Below are 18,020 nucleotides of genomic sequence, written 5' to 3'. Positions count from 1 at the left end.
TACGGCCAGAATCCATTTACGCTTGCCGATTTTCTCTCCTGGACCGGAATGTATTTAAAACTCCTGGACCTTTAAGAACTCTGCTTTACATGAGGTTTTGAGCCTTCTGATAGTTGACACAATATCAGGATAGTGAACTGAACAGCCAGGGTATCTTTAATTGACGGTTCAAATTATAAAAGTAGTCGAAAAATATATCATTTTCCAGAGTTAAAATAAAACTAAAAGCAATACCTCATTCTTGTACCTTACAGGAAAGACAAAAATCCAGGCACTATTTTGGATACGTGTCGTATGTTTTGGACATTCTATGGATGAATTTGGGACATGTTTCGGACATCAGGGCGAATTAATTCACGTGAAGGGGACGTTATCTGGATGTTTTTATTTCATTGTGGATAAGGATAGGGTCTCCCGTCCACATCCAAGATAGGAGCTCCTCTGGATATTCAGGACTGGATATCCCATGGACATCCCTGGATATCCAGAGGCGAGTATCAATGGGACGTCCATGGCATATCCATGGATCTGATCTGGACATCTTATGGATATCTCTTGGAGACTTGTATTGCATGGGAGAATGAATGTTGTGCGGGGATCGAACCTAGGTCATGGCAAAAACACCAGAAGCAGTTTTCTCCTAACATCAGACAAAAAAAGGAAAACCGGAGGGAAAACTTCGGAAGAGAAGAAGGAAAGGAAGAACAACCTAGCACGCTGCAAACATCACACAATCACCGCGCTCTCCCCCTCACCTCCCCCGCCCTTGTTCTCGTCTCCACATGTTTTCCTTCGCCCCTCTCACCCCCCCCCTCCTCTTCTCTCTTTTTCACAGTTCCTAAAAATACGCGAGAATCTGTAGCGAGGGCTTTTCGGCAATCTACCTGACGCAGACAGACACGAAAATTCAATTTGGAGCGCCGGGACCTTACAAGGTAGAGAGCCACATTCCCCGGCAAGGAAGAGGGAGGTTGGCATCAGACCCAAAGTAGCAATTCGCGGAGTAGGTGGATGTCTGAGGCCGGAGTGGAAGGCGAAAGGTCTTCAGGGGGAGAGGGGGATGTGCCTTTTCCAGGGTTGGCAGGTAATCACGTTTATTAGGCGGCTATTGATTCTGCCGATCATCTGGGTCAATCGGAGATCTTGTATTGCTTGTACGGTCGGCGGCAAAAATGATAGTGGGCAAACTCTTCGTCGCTATTTCTGTCCGCTACTTCATCTTTTGAGGAAAAGAGTAGTGCTGCAGAGCTTCTTGTAATCAAGGGGCCCCAGGTTCCATGCCCGGTGGAAATACATACCGGTTCGGATCCCACTATAAACTGTAGGTCCAGTCCCAATTAGCGTCTCCGCATAAAGTGAGCTTAAAATAAAACAACTGAAGCAGAAGTTATTAATCGCTTACTGATGTTATTATTCCAATTCATCAACTGCATATGAGTGTGTGATGTGGCCTACATCTTAAATAAAAAAGATGTGCAACAGGTATTTGAAATCAACACCCTCAAAACCATATAATTTGACACGAAACAATGCATGGTTATGAAGACATTTATTAAAAACTTTGTTGTAAAGGCTGATTTGATTTGGTTTATTTTATTTTCGCTTTTCTGCCTCTTTTGGATAATTGCCAACTCATTTTAAGTGTAAAGAATAGTTTTATGGGTTGAATTGCAGTATAGGATTTCTACGATAAAGATTCTTGGCGTTAATAATACAAATATCAACAGTGCCCACCAATGCACGATCCAGATTATTTTTTTTTAAATTTAGGTCAAATAAACCAAGCAATCAACTTTCAGCATCCAATCAAAAGTTGCCTTCAGTTTCTGAAACTGTACGTGTTCCAAAAGGAGATGATATGGCACAAACATTTCTTTTTTGATATGGCACAAACATTTCTTTTTGTTTACGAAAATTAAACGGGAAATCCCCTTTCGCCGAAACTTTTACTTAGGTTGCAAAATCTAATACTAGGGACGTTCAATATATGTTTCCCTGTGCTATAAAATATTGTATAAAGCAATGCCGTTAAAAAGAAGCACATGGTTGACAAGCGTCATCCATCGTCTACAAGGAACAACAATTGATTCGTTATCAGACGTGAAGGCTCATGTGCTCAAGGGCGAAAAGTAAATGCTTGTTCGGAAAACACGGGCTCGCGTCATAAGGAGTTCAGAAGCATGGATGCTAAGGGCGTTCTGCTTAAGGACATTTGGAACGAGGAAGAACAATTAATGCTGACCGTTATTGTCAAACATTGGATAAACTGAAAAACGCAATTCGACATAAGCGACCAGGTCTCCTGTCAGCTGGTGTCATTCTTCTTGACGATAACGCTCGCCCCCACTCAGCAATGCAAACACAACACAAAATTGAAGAATTGGGGTGGGAACGGCTGCCCCACCCTCCATACAGCCCCGATTTAGCGCCGAGTGATTTCCATCTTTTTCCGGTGTTACAGTCTGAGTTGCAAGGTTACCGTTTCGAAACAGATGACGAAGTGAAGCGGAATGTGAGAATAGTGCTCAATAGCCAGAGCCCTGATTTTCTTGCAAAGGGTATGGACAAATTGGTGCAACGGTGGGACAAATGCCTGAATCATCTATGGTGATTATGTGGAGAAGTGAGGAAGGATCCTTCTACACATGTATGTATAGTTTTCTAATGTATCTTAAAAATAAAATATTTTACAGCATACGGAAACTTATATATTGAACGACCCACGTATAACCATTCGGCGAAACGGGAATACACAGTGTAGCCTACTCAAGGTTGTGGATAAACGACAGCACTGGTAAATAGTGTTGCCCACGAGACGAGACTTTGGCCTGTCTCGTCTCGTGGAGTCTCGTGGAAATGCTGTCTCGTCTCGAAAATATTCGTTTGTCTTATGACACATGGTCAATCTCGTCTCGTCTCGAATTTTTAAAAGCCTGTCCCGTCTCGTCCCGTGGGCAACACTACTGGTAAAATATTATGCAAATTGGCAACAATGCATTTTGGCTTATGCTGTTATCAGCAGAATAAACAAATAAATATCCCAGACATTATTACCTTACTAGTTTTAGATGAACAGAAGTTGTAACAAATCAACCGCTAGATGACTCCAGTGAATGCTCCTACTCTCGCAAGGATCATCTAGTTTTTCCATTCCTGCTCCTGCACAGGAGCGGCCTCCCAAGAAGGAAAGAAACCCGAGCATCTCTCCGGTGAGCTGAAGCGAAACCTCTGTGGTTTCCCAGCGTCCCCTTTGTTCTGTCTTTGGGAGTTCCCGAGGGACTCTCCGTGGCAACCAAACACTAAGGGTCGAGAGCTCTTCCTTGGAACTAGGGAAGAGAAAAGAAATGTGGACACCGAGTTCAGGGAATGGTCTGCGGCCTTGGAATACTCTCTTCGGCATTACTGCTCGAGAGCCAGGGGGATCGCGAAAGTGAGGGTCGTGTTGCTCCAAGAATGACTAACGTCCAAGGCGAAGTGGTTTTGCGCAGCGCGCTTCGACGCCAGGGTTCCCGGGTTCGAATCCCACCCTGGCCATGGGTGTGAACATTCCTTCATCAATTTTATTATACCATACTGACCCTAAAATTGTAGTATACAAAACAGTAGTAACTGAAGCCTTGTTATTAAGGGGTGTCGGGTTCGATTTTCGGTGGAGGCACGTTGAACAGTGATTCGATCACACTGAAGACTAGACTACACGTCCAGTCCCGATTAGCCTGCCTCAGGATCTCTCAAAGTAGAGGCCTCCCCGATGGCGTAATAACCTCGTCGCCTTTTAATAAAGGGGTCACGGGTTCGATAGCCTGTGGAGGCTCAGTGCAAAATGGTTCGGTTCTAACTTTAAATTGTGTGTCTAGTCTCGATTTGGCTATAAGTGGATAAAGTGGACTTAAACCCAAAAAAACCAAAAAAAAAACCGAAAGAATCAGAAAGAAATGTCAAGAATTATACAAAAACAAAGGCGCCAGAAAACTAATTAGGAAAATACAAAATTTGTTTCAAGTCCACTTCATGTACAGATATGGTCATCGTGACTGGACCCACAGTTTAAAATGGGATCCGAACCAGTAATGAGCCATCACCGCTATCGAACCCGGAACTTCTTAATTACAAGGTAAGGACATTACCACTACGCCATCGGGGAGACCCTGTTAGAAGAAACAGCGACGTTTACTTCTCCGGTTCGTGAGCGAATTAATCACACTTTTGCTAGCATTTAGATAAAGGGACCCCCATCACGCATGTTGTATAGTGCCCCCTGGGGTGGTTTTTACCCCATACAGACTAACCCTGATGCCCGGCTACACGCAAACGTAGAGCTAATTGAAGTATGAAAAATGGCGCCCCCTTTCCACACGAGCTATGTATACCGGGAAGTATTTACTCACAGCGTGCAACCCCCCCCCCCCCCACTCCAAACACTCGTCCTTTTCCTTTCATTGGGATTTTCTCGTGTTGGTTTCCAGAGGACTTCGGAGAAAATAGTTTTGTTGTAAAGTTCCCCCATTTTCTTTAATTTTTTTTTACAACAAAAGGCTCCAGAAGTCATCAATTCAAACGCTCCTCAGTGGTTAGATTACAGCAACAATATCACGGACAAAGTGGTTTATATTCTTTCTTTTTAATAACACCGTCACGCAAATGTCTCGTATATTTGCGTGAAACAAACCATTAATATGGCTTAATGTGATTTCTTTTTCCTCTAGTTATTTTTTTCCTTTATTTTTTTTTTGGAAAAAAGAAAGAAACTTTGCTAATATTCCCTTAACATGTAAAGCTTAATCCGACTCATTTTTACCCTTGTCATGACAGCGTCAAATATGATGTATAGAAAGGACGAAACTAGGAGATGGGAGGGAAAGATTGGCGATAGGCAAGGTTCAAAATGGCTGTTTACGTCACGTTGTCACTTTTTGGTACACAAGAGTGGTCTTTAACCGCAGCGCCGCGGCGGGTGCTATTGAAGTTTCCGACTTGCAGCCCGAGCTGCCAACCACATCGAAAGATGGCCTTTCGTTCGGGCTTCGACTGTGATAATAGGACATGCTAGAGCGACAGTGGTGGTGTTCGAACTAACGATCTAACTTGGGGGAAGGGGGGGTTGCTTCCCGCCTCCAATTTTGGAATTTGACTGGCGGTCCCAGGATCAATTTAGTTTGTTCGGTAATTCATTAACAAATAGACTGAAGTTGAAATATTCTGATGAATTGAAATTTAATTTAATGATAATGGCCAGACGAAACTACAAGATTCCATTCGATCCAAGAGTTGTCAAATAACCGAAAATAAATTTTATATTTGTCAACAAGCCGAGAGATAATCGAACTAATACTATTCATAATTTTACCCAATAAGAGATAAGAAGAAATTCTTCCTCGCAAGCGTTGGTGAGAATTCGAAGGCCCTGGTGGGGAATATCACCCGTGCATGTAATGTAATCGCCATCCACCACCATCCGTCCTCGTCGTTGCGACTGGCGAAAGAGAAATACAAAAGATCACCCATGCCTTGTTCTCGATTCGAACAACGAGCCCCGCACTTCAAGGTAAAATGCCGAAAGTTGCTACTACAGTAGATTAAGAACAGAGCTAGAGATAAAAAAGGTCTTGATTTTCACTTGGATTATTTTACATAGCTTTTTTTTCACTTCTGGGCTAATCGCAAAGATGATATTATGAAATTGACACTCGTAAAACAACATTCATGTCCAGGCCGGGATTCGCACCCGGTACCTCTGGCATCGTAGCGCGCTGAGCTATCCACTACGCCACGGAGGTCGACGAGACAAAGTTTGTTCCTAACTTCATGCTCTGCGTTTCCAAAGCTTCTTTTTTTGGAATCGAACAAAGAACCCTTGGCATCGTGGCTTGTTACACTAATTGCTTTTCAATCCAATTACCAAGATCTAAACGGTCACTTATGCACAGTACACGGAAAAAGCAATTTCGTTCAGCACAAAGAATAATAAAAAAATTAAAAAGGAAGTGGAGAATAACGATGTGCCGGAGTAGCGAAATAAATAATAACCAGGAAAAGAGTAATGAATATTCCTAAGGGACAGCGAGGCCTAGAAACAAATTTTGCTCCAAATAGGCAGATACGAATGCATATGAATCGCAACCAAGAATATTCCACAAAAAACACAGAAAAGAGAAAAATAAATATTAAAAGTTCTGGGGGAAGCAATAAATATAAGCGGTCTGACAGAATAATTTGTTACGGTAAAAGAAACAAGTGGAACAGAATTTGGGGGAAAAACTCAGAGAAAGGAGAGAGAGAGAAAAAATGAGAAAATGAATTTTTAGATTAACAAATAATTTTTACTGCATTATGTCCTTTTTTCTGCTTCACCATGGTTTCTTATAAATTTCCCAATTCCGTTTGTTTTTTCTGCTTCACCATGGTTTCTTATAAATTTCCCAATTCCGTTTGCAATGCATCCGTTACAAGGAGACTGACTATTCAGATACATATGTATAAATTATTGTATTTCGATTTTCAGTGCGTTTAATAACTATAAGTATTGTGAAAAGCTAGACTTGAGAAATGAGGCTATAAGACCGTCAATTTGAGCTTCCTGAGAAATGATCAAAGTACATAGTTTACCGTGATTTGTGAAATTTTAATGATGTTATCAAACATGTAAGGTCACATGACTGCAATTTATAATCATTATCTGTATCCTTATCTAAGATAATATTCAAATTTAAATTTGAGAGTTTTCTCCTCATGCGTTTCAATTCTTTACAATAAGTATGTGTGTGTGCGTGCGTGTGTAATATAACGAGATGTTACCAGCGCCATCTTTACTTGTCATTTTAGTTCCAGAACAGAGATGACATGAATGAATCTGCGCTCACGAAGAAACGGTTAAGTCCCGTTTTTTATATAAATTAACAGACAAACTGTTAAATTTTAACGGTAGAGCATTTTAAATTTTACGATAACTTCAGTGTAACGCCCTGGCATTCCTAAACACAACGGTTTCTAAATCACGCAAAGAAATTCGAGAGGATGTTGTTGTTGAATTGTTCTTTTTAAGTCTACTTTATGCACAGAAAGGCTAATCGGGGCTGGACCTACAGTTTAAAGTGGGATCCGAACCAATATGTGTTTCCACCAGGTATCGAACCTGGGACCCCTTGATTACATGGCGAGGACGCTACCACTGCGCCATCTGGGAGGTCCGAAATTCGAGAGGAGACAGAGTTCTGTGAAATCGAGAGATGGCACTAAGACTTGATGTCCGAAACTGCGAGTCTCGTTCGAGTATTGACATATTTACGTGAACAAAATATAATTTACTTTTGCTACTCCTTCAAACATATCAAGTGCAGTCATACATTCTAGTTGTTGCTTATGCTGTATATTTCGAGTATTAGTAAATACAAGGTTGCAAACTTGCAGACTAAGGAGGCTCTGGCGTCTGGACTAAGCCAGTAGACAGAGCCTAGTCTCGTCTCGTCTCGATATCACTACTTTCAGTACATAAGGTCTTGAAGACTGGAAGATTTGGGTTATTTACTTCGCTTTTTTTGTGCCACTTTTGCCTAATCTCGAAGATGATGAGTGATAATATGAGAAATATATAAATGGAAAAAAAATGGAAATTTTCGATATCGTCCATCCCTAGTCGTAGCGTACTGTGTTAAACACTCCACTTTGGAGTCCGGTATAAGATCCTCAAGACGTATTCTTCTCACCACTCTCTCTAAAATAACGCATGTCTCCTTCACGTGTCTTGAGGATCCGAAGACAAGAAGAAAAAAAATGGAGGGGAAACGTAGCATAGGAGCTTCACCGTGTAATCTGCATGTGGCTCAAAAGTTTTTGCTCGGAGGAAGCCAAGCGATATTTCTCGGCGTCGCTTCTTGGGCCGCCACTCGGCAATCCGCAACCGAGCCGCAGGGAAGCATCGCGGTCCGCAAAGAGAGAACCACCAGAGGCTGCGTTAGCACCTTCGCACTTCATCATCTTGCCAGGGGAGGTGGGGAAGGATTTTCCTAACGCCGACTTGTGCAAATTCATGTCTTGCGCAGACATTTAGCTGTGCGAGATAAGGACCTTACTGCTTGCTGGAGGTAAAGCCCCCGCTCCCCTGAAAAAGAATCGGTGCGTTGGAAATAGGGACACGAACTCTGGCTTTATTTCGGTCCTCTTTTGTTGACGCGGTACTGACAAAACATATCTCCACGTGCGGGTATGGTACGACGCGTTATTAATGTACAGTCCACAACAAAAGTGGTCGGCACTGCGGAAAAGTCAAAAAGGAGAAACGTATCCCCGTCCTGGCAGATGTGCAACCAGAACTGCATTCCAATACACGGGATTGCATAACATTTAAGGATATAATATCGTACAGATCAGAAATCCTCGCCAACGCTGGATTTGAACCTCGATAATTTATAACTGCAGTAACAAAACGAACGACTTTTCATTGGTAGCGCGTGGTCAGTGCATCATGCCCCATCAACAATGGTTTCTGGCATTCTTCTAGCTCCCCAATGACGTCACAAGTCTGGGTCAACGCTGAAATTATTGAGGTTCCGACCAGGAATGAAGACACAACTGCTTGCTTGCACCAACGACCAGAGCGCTAACCATTTCGCTAATTTCGAACCCATATAAGCGCCTAGCTCTACAGTGGCAGCCCAACTTGACATTGTTATCACCGTGCAGTGTAGCGAGTATCAGGATCTAAGTGTGCCATTTCTATTGCCAGTGACTATACATAGGAACACAGCTAACAACGAAAAATACTGGTATATCATCCGCATACACGGGGAAGGGTTTAATCTGTTACTGCGTCCTGCATAGTTTTAGCGTACATTTGAACGCAAAAGTGGTCACAAATAGTATCTGAAAAATGCTCCACAGATGTTCTTTACAGTGATGAATTGAAGGTTTGAAGATACCTAGTGGAGATGATTTTTGCTCGTACCTTGCTGAAAATGAAGAGCTTTCGGGGGGTCGTGATAACAGAGGGTAGAAAGAAGAAGGGCGAGATGGACAGGACTTGTCGAACAGATCCATCATCGACAGAGGTGGGACGGTCGGAGACTGCACAAACAGAGTGGCCGCAATATTGTGTTCCAGCCAGACCACACGGCCGACCCCAACAAGGTTCGGAGGGGTGTGCCGATCTGTTTGCGCGCGTGTGAGAGTGGTCGTGCGGGTACGTGTGGACACAGCAAATTGACACAGGGATCGGGTACGGTGAGGAAAAGAATGAATGAGCGAGAAGGAAAAGGCGATAACACAAACCGAAGAGGAAAAATACTGAGAGTTGAGGGAACAAGGCTGTTTTCATATCTCTCTCTCTCTCTCTCTCTCTCTCTCTCTCTCTCTCTCTCTCTCTCTCTCTCTCTGTCTCTACCATTCTCTATTTCTATCTCTTCCTCTTTTCTCCTCTCGATCTCCTACTTCCTCTCTCCATCTAGCTAGCTCCATCTTTCTATATTTTTTTTCTCTCTCCCTCTCTATTTATTTCGATATCTCTCTCTTTCTATTCAATCTCACCTTCTATCCCTCTCTCACACGTTCTCCCTCTTTCTCTGTCGCTCTATCTTTACCTTTCTCTCTCTTTCTCTCCAGAAAAAAAAATAGTTCATTTGATACTCTTGAGCAAAACAAATTCGTTGAGTAAGCAATTATTGACACATTCTCTCCGTCGATCGACGTCTCAGTCGCCAAAGTGGCTTGAAAACCAATATTTATTAGTCGCAAAATGCAACTGCTAATTTCCAACACTAATAATAACCACTATAAAAATTCTTACCTACCATGCTCATAGTTCAGAAACAAGGCGGCAGATGGTACTCACCTGCAGAGAAAAGAGAAGCGAATAATTAATACCAAAACTAATATAAGTACAAATACATTGCAAAAGACAAAAATACAACGATAAGAATGCTGAAAAGTAGACCATTTATTCTTGATTGTTGTTGGGGTACTTAAATATGATTGTTGTTGGGGTACTTAAATACAAGTGTTATTTGCAAGTCGACTGGCACATAGCTACAATATTATTAATTTGAATTTTAAGACAAATGATGGATGTGATGGACTATGATTTTAATAGGTTTCACACAACTTCTAATAGCTGTATTTGAATCATTTTACGTCGCTTTTCTGACAATTTTGGCTAATTCCGACAATGAGTGTGAATTGTGATAAGCTGAAACTACACTTGAACATTACTAATCATTAATTTGAAATGTTGTTGTACTTATGCGAATTGACTGTATAGGTTTGTGTATAAGTGTTCTTGTCGATTTTTCGAAAGTGATTAACAGTTGAAAATCGTCTAAATGAATAAGTATTACGTGGGTCTTCAGAATTGTATGCCTCCCCGATGGCGCAGTGGTTGCGTCGTTGCCTTCTAATCAAGGAGTCTCAGGTTCGATACCCGGTGGAGGCACATAGTGGTTCGGATCACACTTTAAACTGTGGGTCCAGTCCCAAGTAGCTTTACTGTGCATAATGTTGACTTAAAACACCAACTCAATCAATTAACAATTGCATATACTGTTTATTAAAATATTATAGAAATCAATCTTGAGGAGTGAAGGGTCTTAAACATTGTTGGGATACAACGTTCATTAAAGAAATACGTGAAACTCAAGTTGCACGAAAGATTTCTCGTTCTCGTAGTGATACATCTCGTTCTCGGATCCTATTCAGTGTTCACCTTGATACCAGAGTGAAGTCAAACCCACTGAACAAATATGAATTGAACTACAAAAAAGTTTGTAAAAACTACTTCGTGTCTGTCGTCCATTAACAAAACGACCACTCAGAAGAGCACGAAAGGTTATGAATTAACCTGTAACTTCCTATCCGTGACAGAGAGCTAATAACAACAAGAAACCACACATGTAAACGACGTGCGTTTTCAGAAAACCGGAAATTGCGGGTACTTCTAAACACACAACACCTTCCCCTAGTACCTCTACATCCTGGAAACTCGAGGCAATAGTCGTATTATTTGTCATACCAAACCACCAAAGTTAAGTTTTCACACACGATGCGTTATCTTCAAAACCTTACACAGAGAAACAGGTCTGCAGGAAGCAATAGGTTCTTAAGCACATCTGCCTTACGACAGGAAGAAGGGGAAGAAAATAAGAAAAAAAGATGAAAAAAGGGAGCAGCAATAAAATTAACACGTGAGTGGCTCGCTGGCTGTACAGGAGGAGGTCGCAACTGATTAGATCTTGTGATAAACCTGGTTGGGGTGACTGCGAAAGTCATCCGTGTCCAAATGGCTTTCCAGAATTTGCCAACATAAAAAGAGATACAAAGGGTCATTTATTCCCCATACGACAGGCGTTTTAAAAGTATGAGCAACAACACGCAGACTTTTCTCTCCCCCTCCCCCTTCCTAGCTTTTATCGGCGTTTTCCGTGACGTATCCACTCAGTGTCGCAGGTCCTCCGATAGTAATTTCGGCAGTGTTTCCATCTCGTGTGTTTTCCCACCATAGCGTTCACTTGGTTCATTTTCTAATTGAGTCCACAACAATGATCCAGCACCAGTGGCGTTCCCAAGGAGGTGATTGGGGGTTATAACCCCCCTTGGGCGAGTATTCCCAAAAAAGAACGCCATAGGTAAGAACGAATGGCAAAATCAGGGTTACTACGAAAAAAACATACGTAACTCAATCCTTTCGAAAATCCTGGTCCAGCAGAGATCGAGATGAAGATATTCTTCTTAATAGACAGTCCGCCGAGGAAATCGAAATGACGAACGTCAAGTTAAACTAGTTAAGTTCTGTCTTCTCTTTCTAGTTTCTGTTATTTTACGTGGCTCTTCTACCTCTTGGGTTTATCGCGACGATGAACACAAATGCCGAACCGATGAGGTGGATGATGGAACAAATACAATGATGCATCCATGTCATGCCATCAGGTTTCAAACATTTGAACTGACTAAGTAGTGAGTTATTCTGAGCACATCGCTACAGAGATCAGCATGCTGAACTAGTATTTTCAGGATCTTTAACTTCAGAAAAATAGGTCACATCATCATACTTTCTAACACGTCAACAGAGTACTTTAAATTAATCTATCACTCCACCAAAATACAAAATACAGGAAAATACAAAAATAAAGATAGGAAAACTTAGGAGATAGAAGAGCCAAGTAAAATAGGATAATACAAAACGAAAGGTGTGAGAATTCTGGAAGACGGGAAAGCGACGTGAAATAGGAAAATACAAAACGAAAGGTGTGAAAATTTTGAGAGACAGGAAAGCCACGTGGAATAGGAAACTACAAAACGAAAGGTGTGGAACTGTGAGAGGCAGCTAAACGACGTGAAATAGGAAAATACGAAACGAAAGTTGTGAGAATTTTGAGACACGGGAAAGTGATGTGAAATAGGAAAATACAAAACGAAAGTTGTGGGAATTCTGGGAGACGGGAAAGCGACATGAAATAGGAAAATATAAAACGAAAGGTGTGAGAATTCTGGAACACGGGAAAACGACGTGAAATAGGACAATACAAAACGAAATGTATGAGAATTCTGGGAGACGGAAAAGCGTCATGAAATAGGAAAATACAAAACAAAAGGTGTGGAACTGTGAGAGACAGAAAAGCGACATGAAATATGAAAAACAATACGAAAAGTGTGAGAATTTTGTGAGATGGGAAAGCCACGTGAAATAGGAAAATACAAAACGAAAGGTGTGAGAATTGTGAGAAACGGAAAAGCGACGTGAAATAGGAAAATACAGAACGACAGATGTGAGAACTTTAGCCAAACAGAGGCGTGAAATAAGAAAACACAATACGAAAGACCTGAGAATTTAGAGCCATGTAGAAATCAGCGTGACGGTTGGAAGAGAGATCTTGTATATTTTGCTTGCGTTATCTACACGAGGAAGTGCCAAGGACTGCACGCTGAAAATAACCAATAGTTAGCAACATTGTGCGGTGGTCGCTTATCTGGGCAATCGAGGAGTCACTTTGTTTTGCTGACCGCTTCATGACATTAAAGGGGGGCAGCGGGAGCAACAATAATGACTGGAAAAGGCCGATGAGTCATCCCCCTTCCACCGGCTTCCCACCAGGCCTGCAATGGCGGCACACATCCCTAGGGTCACCCATGTATGCTAGAAGAACTTCACCACTTTGGAAGTAGGACAGAAAGTTCTAGCTCTTTTCCACACACACACACACACACACACACACACACACGCGCGCGCGCGCGCACGGAATATTTGCCTCATTACATTATCATGTATGCGACACCATAAAGGCTAATTGTGGCCATCAAGACTTATTGTCTTTCATTAAAAGGCGGAAAGGGGTAGGATAATAATGCGCGATTCTTCTGACTCTTCTTTTGATGACATGAACGTAAGGTAGGCTACAACAAGGCCTGGAACGCTACATTCATAGATTGTTGTTAACATGCAACAAGATGAAACAGTGAATAATAATAATGAGCACGGTATGTTTAATTTACAACTATAGGTTGAGAGTTAGAGAGAGAGAATGAGTGAGTGTGTTTGAGTGAGTGTGAGTGTGTGTGTGTGTGTGTGTGTGTGTGTGTCTGAGAGAGTGAGTGAGTGTGTTTGAGTGAGTGAGAGTGTGTGTTTGAGTGAGTGAGAGTGTGTGTGTGTGTGTGTGTGTGTGTGTGTGTGTGTGTGTGTGTGTGTGTGTGTGTGTGTGTGTGTGTGTGTGTGTGTGAGAGAGAGAGAGAGAGAGAGAGAGAGAGAGAGAGAGAGAGAGAGAGAGAGTGGGTGTGCGTGTGTTGGTATGTACACTGACATAACTACATTATGCTGATAATGAAACAAACTTGCAAGGTAGCCGAATTTACATGTAGTACACAATAGCAAAATATTACAGATTAGCGACTTTCTTGTCCCTATTCTGGGCAAAATCAAGGGGTTACGGGTTCGATACAAGGTGGAAGCACATGGTGATTCGACTCCCACTTTGAACACTAGGCAGCACAGTCTAGATTAGCCTACCTGTGCATAAAGTGGACTTAAAATTCAAAATATCCTGGACAATAGTCAACACATACAGAATGTATTTGATTCATTGATATCTAGCTTTACTTCGCTATTCTGCCACTTTTAGCTATGCGTGAAGATGAGAATGAGTGATGATATAATGAAATTGATGAAGGGACACTCACAAAGAACTCAGGACCCCTGGAAGTGGTAGCGCGCTGTGCTAAGCACTCTGCCACAGAGGTCGGAAGGGAGAGACACGTTACTGACTTGTATATTTTATACGAGTCACAATAATTGAAAAACTGACACGAAACAACCAAAATAGTGAGCAGAAAATCATTAATCTTGGCTCCTAAGGGAGTTTCCACATCGAGCAACACCTCAACCCCACAAACCATCCCCCCCCCTACTTTTTTCACAGAGACCACCCCACAAGAGACGGGAAGAAGCTGAAAATGAACACAGGCCCATTCTTTTCCTCGGGCACACACAGCCACTGGAGTCAGCCCAACCAAGCAACTTCAGGAGTAATAATTAGGTAAACTTGACTGTCGTCAAGGGTAGAAGCCGCGTACAAGCAACCACAAAAAAAACCGAGCACTCATAATATTCGCGCAGGAAATGACAGAGATTATGGCAAATTTCAATTTTCTCTTACTCAGAGGGGCCTCAGGGTATAATTTTCCCTCCACCCCAATTACGAGAGAGGGGGAGCCCCCTTTTTTCCCCCTCGCTGCCCGCACCCTATGGTTGGCTGGAGCCTTGTTATATGTCCCGACTGTTGTCCGCTACCGTGCCCTCACGGTCAATAGAATAACATAATGGGGGAGGGAACTTACCCGAGGAATGGCAGGGAAAAATGAAGCAGAAGTTGGTAGTTTGGGGATTATATTCGCGGAAAATGCATCCCTCCCTCTGGTCCGGCTATGAAACGCCAGGCATGGAAAAGTCGTGACGTTCATTTCAAAATATGGCCGAAAAGGCTGCGAATTTCAAACTGAGGGCTGTTTGCTTTTTTCCGCGGGGCAAAAATGTTCGCTGGGAAACTTTGCAGAGATCGTGCAGGCCGGAGCGTGTGTCGTGATAAATGTCATGTGCGTCCCCGTACCGTGAGTTGCAAAGGGAAGACAAAGGGACTTGAAACGAACTGGTTCTTGCGACAATGAATGCCCTTATGGCCGCTAAGGGGGAAAGAAAGGTACTTGTATTAGCATTCTTGTTTACATCGCGTCGCCTTTCCTTCCTGACAGAGAGGGAGTTTGAGAGGGGGTAGAGAGAGAGAGAGAGAGAGAGAGAGAGAGAGAGAGAGAGAGAGAGAGAGAGAGAGAGAAGAGAGAGAGAGAGTGAGTGAGTGAGTGAGTGAGTGAGTGAGTGTGAGAGAGAGAGAGAGAGAGAGTGAGAGAGAGAGAGAGTAAGGGAGAAAGAGAGAGGTCGAAGTAAAGAGATAAAAAGAAAAAGAGAGGAAGAGAAAGAGATAGAAAAAGAGAGGAAGAGATAGATAGAAAGAAAACGAGAGGAAGAGAGAGCATGAGAGCGGCAGATATAGAGAGAAAGAGACAGGGAAAGAGAGAGACAGGGTTAAAGAGATGGAGAGGAGCACAGAGAAAGAGATAGAAATAGCGAGAGAGAGAAAGGAAGAGAAAAAGAGAAAAGTGGGAGAATAAATGAGATGAGGAAGGTGAGAATAAAGGAGAAAGAGGGATGAAGGGAAAATGAAAAGGAGAAAGATGGAAAATGAAAAACTAGAGAGAGAGAGAGAGAGAGAAGGGTCAAGATTAATCGCGACGAGGATAAATGTTGAATTGGTGAAACACATCACGGATCAGAGAGAATGAAACGTGCATGTCTTGTCCAAGATTCGAACTATTCATTGTGGATCGCTACTCTTAACTACCGCTACAAAGCCTGGTGACATAAAATTTGGTACCTACAATGAAACTATGACAGCTGGCACACGGAGCTATGGAAACTAGTTTCCGCAAAACTTCTCTTCGAGAAAACAAAAATATCCTTTCCTTTGAATAACAATTGTTTCTCATTGCACATATTATTTATTAACATAGAGTAGACTACATAATAACAAATTTATTTTCAGAAAGTCATCAGGTGAAGAGAAAGAGGGAATAAATCACCGAACATACAATTCCTGACCCACAGATCTTTTCCAGCAGTCCTCCAAATAGGCAATAGTCTGGGATTGCATGTTTGCATATTACATCAACATACAATTCAAAATTTTCCTTCAGCTTACCTTGTTATAAAAATAAAACTGAGCGTGGAGAAACTAGACGAGTCTGCGTGTGCAGTGTTTTCTCTTTTCAGTTTTTTCCGAGATTTCTTGCAGTGTTTGGAAAAATGTTCTCTCCCCTTTATTTCAAATTTCTACAAAGAAATATCCTTGCGCCCAGGGAAAATTCGCTACAGTTTATTATCATTAGCTACACTGCGCCATCTACCCGATGCTCAATGAAACTATGCTTGTTACGGTGACATTACGAAGCACGAAAACGCTTTAGAGTGTGCTACTCTGTGAATTTCAAAATGTATGTTTTCTATTCACGACTGTAGACAATATTGACAGAATAGTTCTAGCAGTAGTGCTGTACGAAGGTGAAAGATATATGTCCAGCAAACCTCCATAAACCACAGTGAACTGGTTCCGACAGTGGCGGTGATTGGGTTACAAAACTGGGGGGGGGAAGGAGACTTGATTTTCCCTTGGCCCCTATTGCGGGGACAAAAGTGGCAAAAAGTGTGGGGCGGGCAACTGCCATCCACCCCCCCCCCCCCGCAATTCGCCGCCACTGGCTTTTGGTATATGATTACGGTAGCGGTGTTTGTTACACCTATGCATATAGTTGGTCATTTAGAATACAATCATTAATATAGAATACTTACTATGTGTTATGACGTCAACTCTATTTATGACGGAATTTTGTAATTTCACAAAGTGGTTATCGACTAACCTGTATATTTTCTATTGTGTATGCTGGTCCAGTGTTGTTTTATCTTGTTATGTGGAATTTTGGCTACTGTAATTTAAAAAGCAGGTTCAATACCAATATTATCATCTCCTTTAGTGTATCTCTTAGTATGTGGAGTATACTGAACGAATATGTGTGGTGCCATAGTAGTGCTAATCGAGGGAATGCACAGACTGCAGTGTGGATACCTATGGAATTTAATTACAAGTTATCTTCTACAGTTTCTCTCGGGCTGAACCTGGTCGATAGGCCGTGATAATCTTTTCGTCATTCTTCGCCAGGAAAGCTTCAAGTCTTACTTCATCTTCTACAGTTATTCCACGTCTGATGTAGTCTTAGAGTAGGCCCATTAAATCACAGTGTTCAAGACACTGAAAGCCCAGGTCTCGCAATTTCTGCTGTGTTGCTGCTGCTCAATGGGCAGGGGCATTGTCATGGAGAAACAGACATGGTCACTTAATAAACCTGAAACAACAAGAAAGTCTGTCAATTATGCAATGCCTTTTGGTATAGGCTATGCACATACGTACAAGGATATGCATTTTCAAGACATAATGTGACCTTCCTCTAAAGTTTGGAAACTTAGTCGGGCTTCGAAATTTTCAGCATCCCCTCGTATTCTCTTCTCAGACAACCAGCTCGTCATACCGCCGTGGTTAATATGAGAATAGCAGATGCCAAATCGCTCTAAAGAAATGTTCTTGAGTCCGAGTTGCTGAGGCGCCTATTCCACGCACTTCAGTGACTCAGTGTCATGTCGGACCCCCTTTAGGCACAGTCCGAATGCATGCAGTTGACCGCTGCGCAACAAAGAAGAGCATTAGCCACAAAAAATATTCGAACATGAACAGGAACCGAAATGAAAAGACAGAAGGGGGCATGTCAAGAGGATTTGGGGGGATATTGAAGCCCCGCCTCTTCATTCTGCCCAACGCGATGTCAAACCTTCCGACACGCCTAGGGGAAGCAAACACAGATTGACAGACGGGCGTATTGATAGAGTGTGACAGGCGGGTTCCTTTTCCAAGCGCGTCCATCTTAGCGTACCCGAATTGTCCTTTCAT

At 42.3% G+C, this 18,020-nt stretch overlaps 1 protein-coding gene across 1 annotated transcript in view; it reads right to left on the bottom strand.

Moving 5' to 3' along the window:
• The window catches only part of LOC145996780 (uncharacterized), an 892,808-nt gene that overhangs the window by 698,674 nt on the left and 176,114 nt on the right, over window positions 1-18,020 (bottom strand). The window lies entirely within an intron of this gene.

The sequence above is a fragment of the Lepisma saccharinum genome, chromosome 1 (genome assembly GCF_977018435.1).
Source record: "Lepisma saccharinum chromosome 1, izLepSacc3.1, whole genome shotgun sequence".
NCBI classification, from domain to species: domain Eukaryota; kingdom Metazoa; phylum Arthropoda; class Insecta; order Zygentoma; family Lepismatidae; genus Lepisma; species Lepisma saccharinum.
Note: the sequence above shows the minus strand (reverse complement) of the source record. Positions and strands in the feature narration are given on the sequence as shown.